The 7,242-nt window shown below is 48.8% G+C and overlaps 1 long non-coding RNA gene across 1 annotated transcript; it reads left to right on the top strand.

Annotated features, from left to right (window-relative positions):
• Window positions 1-2,187: 2,187 nt before the first annotated feature.
• Window positions 2,188-5,479, top strand: LOC147991252 (uncharacterized). The gene is made up of 2 exons (XR_015612444.1): window positions 2,188-2,491; window positions 5,192-5,479. It is a non-coding gene; the product is annotated as an uncharacterized LOC147991252 (long non-coding RNA).
• Window positions 5,480-7,242: the final 1,763 nt, after the last annotated feature.

Here is a 7,242-nt window from a genome sequence, read left to right as displayed (position 1 = left end):
AATTAGAAACTATGTTCAAATACAAATCCAACGATATAATCTCTGGCGACATGCATTTGTATTTTATTAGTTAAATATATAGTCAAAATTTGGCACAAAAATATATAGACGACTTATAAACCAGGACGGAGGTAGTAGGTAATTTAATCGCCAACATTTTTGTTTTATTAACCGTATGTGTACGTGTCCTACTGTCCTCCTCTCGCACGTCTTGTCACCCCGCTACCACAGACAGCTTAGAGAGCAAACTTGAGCAGTGCGTGGGGGCGTTGTTTTGGCCAAACACTGGTGATCCTATTCCCGCGGAACCACACAGGTTCCTGCGGAAGCTTCCCACCCGAGTCGGTGAAATCCCCCAAAATCCCAATGCTTATTGGCCTGCTATATAAGCCCTCACGGTCAGCGAGTCCTGCGTCGCATTTTCCCCTCCCTCTCTGTGGCTTATCTAGTCCGCTTGTCCCACAATCGCCAATGGCACCGGCCCGTCGTCGCCGCTTAGCCACTTCGTCATCATTAGAGGACAGCTCTAGTTGGGAGCCTACACCGCGGCGGCTGCGTAGCCCCAACATAGTGTAGTGCGTGCGGCGTCCTGTTGGATGTGCACGGAACACCCACCACACACTCCGCCGCCGCTGCCCGTCGGCAGCTATTGCCGGCTGCCGTTGCCGCCACCCCACCATTTGCCGCCATGGCCGCCACAGCACCGTCGAAAGCCAGGGCCATCGCCCTCTCCGCTGCCGCTGCCCGAAGGTGGGAGATAGCCGTCATGGCCACCACCCCACTTTCGACCACTGCGGCCATCACCCGCTCTGACGCGGCGGCTCAAAGGCAGGAGGTGGTGGTCGTGGCCGCCACCCCATCATCGGCCGCCGTGGCCGCTAGCCCTCCGTCGACCGCCGCGGTCATCACCCGCTCCGTCACAGCCACCCGAAGACGGGAGGCAGAGGTGCAGACCTGCACGTGCGTCAGTGACCTTGCGCTCTACATCGAGTTCCTACGGGAGGAGGAGCGCCTCATCGAGCATGCAAAGGGCCTTACTTCCGCCGTGGCCGCATCACACACCACCGCAGAGGCGAGGTATCAGGAGATCTACGAGGAGAACCACTACTTCAAGAGGGGTCATCTGGAGCGGTAGAGGGCGTTCGAGGTGACCGTCGCTGAAGGTGCAACAGCAGCAGTCACCGTATTGCAGTTGTCCAGCTCGTTGGTAGGCTCCTCCTCCTCTGCCTCTTACTGAGCACGCTCGGCTGAGGAGAGGCTACCGGAAGTAGTACAAAGCCCCTCCGTAGTAGTAGTATTTTGGGGCTATTTCGTGCAGTTCATCTGACTATAGATGTGGTGAAACTGTACAACGTACTTAAAATTAGCTAGTATATATAGTTGAACTAGCTATTTCGGTACGTTGCTGGCAACAATTGTGGAAAATTTTGGTCGGTTCAGCTGTCGAGTTGAACTTTTTTTTATAAAGAACGACTGCTTAATCTATGAATGAAATCCATGCTTAATTACTGAATTTTAGTTGCAAAAATTAGATAGTTGTAACACCCCTAGTGTCATGCTATAGCAACCCTCTGTGATTAAGCTAATCATTTTACTAAACAGTACTTGATCACCTTTGATTCAAATATCCTTTGAAAATTTCACTTTCAAATCAAATTCAATTTGCAAGTGAAATATGGAATTGCACAAAAGTTGCTGAAAGATAGTTCATCTTTTACACAAAATTACATAACATTTAATTGTTATGGAAAACAACATCACCTCCAAGCCAAGATGGACTATAGCATTTTAAAACAGTGGCAAATCAGCAAATTAATTGCTTTTCCATTTATGCAAAATTCTAACAGCTTCAATTAGATTTCAAACTTTTTGTGGCAGTGCATAATATTTTGTTGAATTTGTTTTGGCCAGTGGCATATTTTTGCAAAGTCATTTGTGGATAAAGAAAATGCAAAAGCTACTGGAAAAGTAATATTACAGTAAAAAAAGAAAAACGACATAAAGCCACTGTGCTACTGGGCTTTAGGTAGCCACCGTGCAGCCCGGCCCGCGAGCGTTGGCCTTCCCCCACCTCTCGACACTATCGCGCCAGGCCGCGCGCCATGGCTTTGCAGGCTGAGCCCCGCGACTCGCCAGTGCCCCGGAGGGGATAAGAGCCACCCCAACCCCTCTCTCTCCCCCCTGAAACCCTAGCCCCCAAATCCCCCCATCTCCCCCTTCCTCGTGCCGTGCCCTCTCTGTTCGCCTCGCCGAACGGCTCCAAGGCCGCCTAGCCGTCGATCCCGTGGCCACCGGCCACCGTTCGCCGCACCGACTAGTCCAGGAGGGCCGCCACCGTCTACTTCGTCCATCCAGAGCATCAAATCGAGCGGAGCCGTCCCGTGCGCTCGCCATCGAGCTCCTATTCACCGCGTACATCGCCGGCCGCCGTCGTCGATTGCCTCGTCTTCGGTCCACCTCCGGCCTCCTCGTCGCTTTCGTTGGAACCTTCGTGAGCTCCTTTTCCAAAAACCCCTCCCCCCCTCTCGATTCGTCGCCGTAGCTGTCGTCCCCAAGTTTGTGGCCCCCATGGCCGGAGCTAGAACTCCCGTGCGTGCCCGCAGTGCTGCTCCCCCGTGCCTGCGCCCCGCCCTGGCCTCGTCTCCGCGTGCCGCGGCGCGCCCGCAGCCGCCTTGCCCGTGCTCGGCCATAGCCGCTGCTGCCCACTGCTGCCCCGCGCGGCTGGCCGCGCCGTTCTGCCTACTCCGCTGCTTGCTGTGTTGCTACTGCTCCTTGATGCTGTTGTGCCGCCGCCGCTGCTTACTACAACGGCTGCTGCTCGAGTGCTGTTGTTGCTTACTACACTGCTGCCATAGCTGCTGTAGCTAGGGATTAAGGCGCGCAAGGCCATGGCCTGTGCCTTTTGTGCATGGCCGGATGGCCCTATGGATGAGGCCGGCCACTAAGTTTAGTTTAGTTTGGCTATAATTAGTGATTAGGTATAACTAGTAGTCTATGGCATGTGGGACCTCCTTTGATTAAATTAGTTAGATGTTTTATTAACGCATGTGACAATGACATATGGGCCACACATCCCGTTGACCAGTCAAATTGACTTGGTCAACCCAACCCATGGTCCCACCTATAATACACACTAGTTAGCACAGCCCCATGTGGCAGAAATAATTAGGTATTTATTTTCGAATTGAATTAACTAATAAAATCTTTTAGACTTTGGGAAATTCATTTAAAATAATCCGTAACTCGGATGAAAATGTTTTCTACATAAAAATTGCTCAGAAAAACGAGACGAATCGGAATACGCGGTCCGTTTACCTGTCGGATGCCTCTAACTACCTGAAGATGGAACATTCCCCCTTCGGTCATCTGTCTGACATATGTCCGGAACCAGGAAAACATTCCTGGTTGAATTCCCCCTTCACCTATTCGTGTATACATACGTTAGGTCACACCCAGCACATCTTATTGCCATGTTATGCCTTGTGATGCATTGTTTGCTCTATATTTACTGTTTTTCCCCCTCTTCTCTCCGGTAGACCCCGAGACCGATGCATCCCCTGTGTTCGACTACGTCGGCGATGACCCCTCCTTGCCAGAGCAACCAGGCAAGCAAACCCCCCTTGAGCATTCCGATATCGCCCATTTCTTTCCCTATCATGCTTGCATTAGAACTGCTATTGCTTTCTGTATGATCCTACTCTGATGCATAGCCTGTTTTTGTTACCTGCTTTCATACCTTACCTGCTTATCCTAAACTGCTTAGTATAGGTTGGTTAGAGATCCATCAGTGACCCCACTTTGTCCCAGTTGCCTCGCTTTATGTTGGATGAATCGATCAACGTGATCGACGTCCAGGCCCCGACATCGCACATCACCCCCTAGTTGTACGACTCTGCAGAGTACCATCGAGTGCCTAGGGTGGAACCTCTTACATCAGTCATGATGAGATCTCTATAGTGTAGCTATACGGTCGAGGTCATCGAGGGTGATTTCCTCCTTAACCACTTCCGTTACGGCTCTATCGTGCAACCCCTCAAGTGTGAACCTCGAGGGTGGATCCTCTTACGTTCACCTTGATGATAACATCGAGTGGAATTCACCGGGGGTGATTCCTCGGGTTTTCCCCTTGGTGTTAGACACACAGTTACTATGGTTACTATTACTTTACAGTGAACCATGTTACTAAAGACGGGTCGGCCCTGAGGGGTACCCGCGCGAGCTTAATAGTGAGTGATGTGGAGTCGGGTTGACCCGGAAGGTGCCCGCGAGATACTTACGAGGCGTGGCCGGGCATTCTTAGCCTTGCCGCAAGTACTCGAGACGGGGCGAAGGGGTCACATCTTTCGTGAGTCTCTGGTCCTGACCGCAAGACCAACACACTAACGGTTTGGATATTTGATCCGAGGGGCCTCTGGCCTAATAACACTAACCATCATGTGGGCATTGTATGGGCGTTCTGCGTCGTATGCATCGGCCGAAGCTTTTTAGACGTCAGCGACTGAGCGGCGCGCGTCGGGTTGGACTGGTAAGCTCCTTCCTTTTTAAGGAGGTAGCTAGGTCTGCTCACCGGCCGCCCGCGCAACGTGCAGGAGTTCCTGGGGCGATGGCCCAAGACCCCTGGGGGCATAGGTTTAGTCCGGCGTGCTGACCTCTCTATTAAGCCTAGGTCGGGTTGCGGCATATTGTTTGGCCGAGGCCGGGCATGACCCAGGAAAGTGTGTCCGGCCGGAGTTAATCGAGCGTGGTGGGTAAGTTGGTGCACCCCTGCAGGAAAGAAAACATCTATCGATAGCCTGTCCTACGGTAACAGACACTTGGAGTTGTATCCCGATCGATACAACTAGAACTGGATACTTGAGGTGATAAATGATAGTATGGTTCTGGGATTGCTTTCTCGCAGGGAGTCGAGAAAGGATCTCTGGCCGAGGTTGATAACACTACTACTACTTTACATTATGTCGGTCTGTACTCTTTTATATGTTGCAAGATGCTTGAAGATGCTAGTCTTCGATAGGCTAGGCTTCCCCCTACTCTTCTGGCATTCTGCAGTTTAGTCCACAGATACAACCCATTTGTTTGATACAGATGCATACTTAGTTTAGATCTGATGTAAGTCTTGCGAGTACTTTGGATGAGTACTCACGGTTGCTTTGCTACCTCTTTTCCCCCCATACCCGATTGTTGCGACCAGATGACGGATTCCAAGAGCCATATGACGCCACTGATGACTACTACTACCCCGAGGGTGCCTACTACTACGTGACGGCCGCTGACGACCTGGAGTAGTTAGGAGGCTCCCAGGTAGGAGGCCTTGCCTTTTCGATCATTATTGCTTTTGTGCTAGCCTTCTTAAGGCAGGCTTGTCTAACTTATGTCTGTACTCAAATATCGTTGCTTCCGCTGACTCTTGTGTATTCGAGCTGATGTATTCGAGCCCTCGAGGCCCCTGGCTTGTAATATAAAGCTTGTATTATTTTAATTTGTGTCTAGAGTTGTGTTGTGTTATCTTCCCATGAGTCACTGATCTTGGCCGTACACATTTGCGTGTATGATTAGTGTACGGTTGAATCGGGGGCGTAACAAGTTGGTATCAGAGCCGACTGCCTGTAGGTAGCCCCCTTTCCAACTCCTTGACCGAAGTTGAGTCTAGTCATTGAAAAACTTTTACTAACATGGTTGTGTGGCTTACGGGCCCACGTCGCCATTGGGTGGTATTAGGATCTTTTATTCCTCGTCTATACTCTAGGACTCTGATCTCTCTTCTATTCGGGTTAAAGATTTTACTAACTCTAAATCTAGGTTCTCGTAACTACTTCCTCCCGGAGAGCCCTTCATTCCAGATGATCGATTGGTGCACCAGAAGATTCCGGAGATATTCTTCGATGTTTTGCCAAGACCCTTGTGCCCTTCACCGTTGCAATTCCCTACCATCGATGAATCCCTATGGATAGCTACATACACTTGCCGCCCAAACCTTCTTTTCCAATCGCTATTTTGATTACAAGATACCCTGAAATACTTTTCGATATTCCGAGAATCGTTGTGCATGCTGCCTTGCAGCTCCTTTTCTGCATGAATACATGTTCGAATAATTCCTCACACCTATCGAGGATTTGTTCTCCTAGTTATTCATGCGTTTCACAAAGTACCCCAAAATGCTATTCGACCTTCCGAGAATCCTTTGCAACCTATTGCTTTGGAAAGTCTTGTGTGCCTGCATTATGGTTGATTCCATATTTCTAGTAACCTCCGTTGACATCCTCTGTCACTATCGTTTCGAGTACCCTGATCCAATATGTTATGAATGCTCGCAATCCTCAATTAGATCCTAGTATGCATCCTTCCGACTCAGACCTTGATTGATTGTCGATCTGTATCGATCCAACTCAATTATGTTTTGATCAAAGCCTCTGCTTCAGATCTTCTGATTTGAAAATGCAATTCCTTTGTATTCAAGCTTTGAAGTTATCCAGTTATATCTATAATCCGATGCCTTTGCATTCTTTCTTCTTCTGGTTGAGTATCGATAGTCACATCAGATCCTTTATGGACCGCCATATCCTTGGTTGGATTATTATCCGACAATGTCCTTCTTATTCATTAACCTTGTGAGTTCTTCCCTGACGCATAATGCCTCTGGTAAATTCTATCATCTGCTTTTGTCAACCATGCTCTGCTTTCGAGCTAGTATATATTACTATTCAAGCCTGTGGTATATATTCCTAAGATGCCACTGTGGGTTAAAACTATGCCTTCCCTAATCCATGTGAACCCGATAGTTTTCATGAGTCATGCTATTCTGGTGTTTTACCAATTATAATTTCAACACTACAACTTCATCGAAAGCAAGAAGTGAATGGAAGGTTATGCATTGAAGAAGTGGGAGTCGACCTCAAACTTTTTGTTCATGCCCATGGACCCGATTTGGAACTTATCATGGAAGCTTATTGTGATAATATTAATCCCCTTGTTATAAGTTCATCTGGTATCTATGTTTGGTCCTTTGCAACCGTCGTTCTGACCATGATTGTTCCCCTTTGATTCCATTTCTCGGACAAGTTAAAGCACTTGTCTTCTGTAGATCAATGCATATTTTCAACCTCTATTTTGATCTTCCTTCGTATATTACCCTATGTATCTCGATAAGGACAAAGAACTATGTTGCTTCCTATGAGTCTTCATCTAGTATGGCCTCTCACCGATATCAGATTCCCCGGGTTCTGAGTTATTAGTCACTCGAGA

This window comes from Triticum urartu, chromosome 1A (genome assembly GCF_056163025.1).
Source record: "Triticum urartu cultivar PI428250 chromosome 1A, HENAU_Tu73, whole genome shotgun sequence".
Taxonomy (NCBI): Eukaryota; Viridiplantae; Streptophyta; class Magnoliopsida; order Poales; family Poaceae; genus Triticum; species Triticum urartu.
This window is presented reverse-complemented; position numbering and strand designations above follow the sequence as displayed.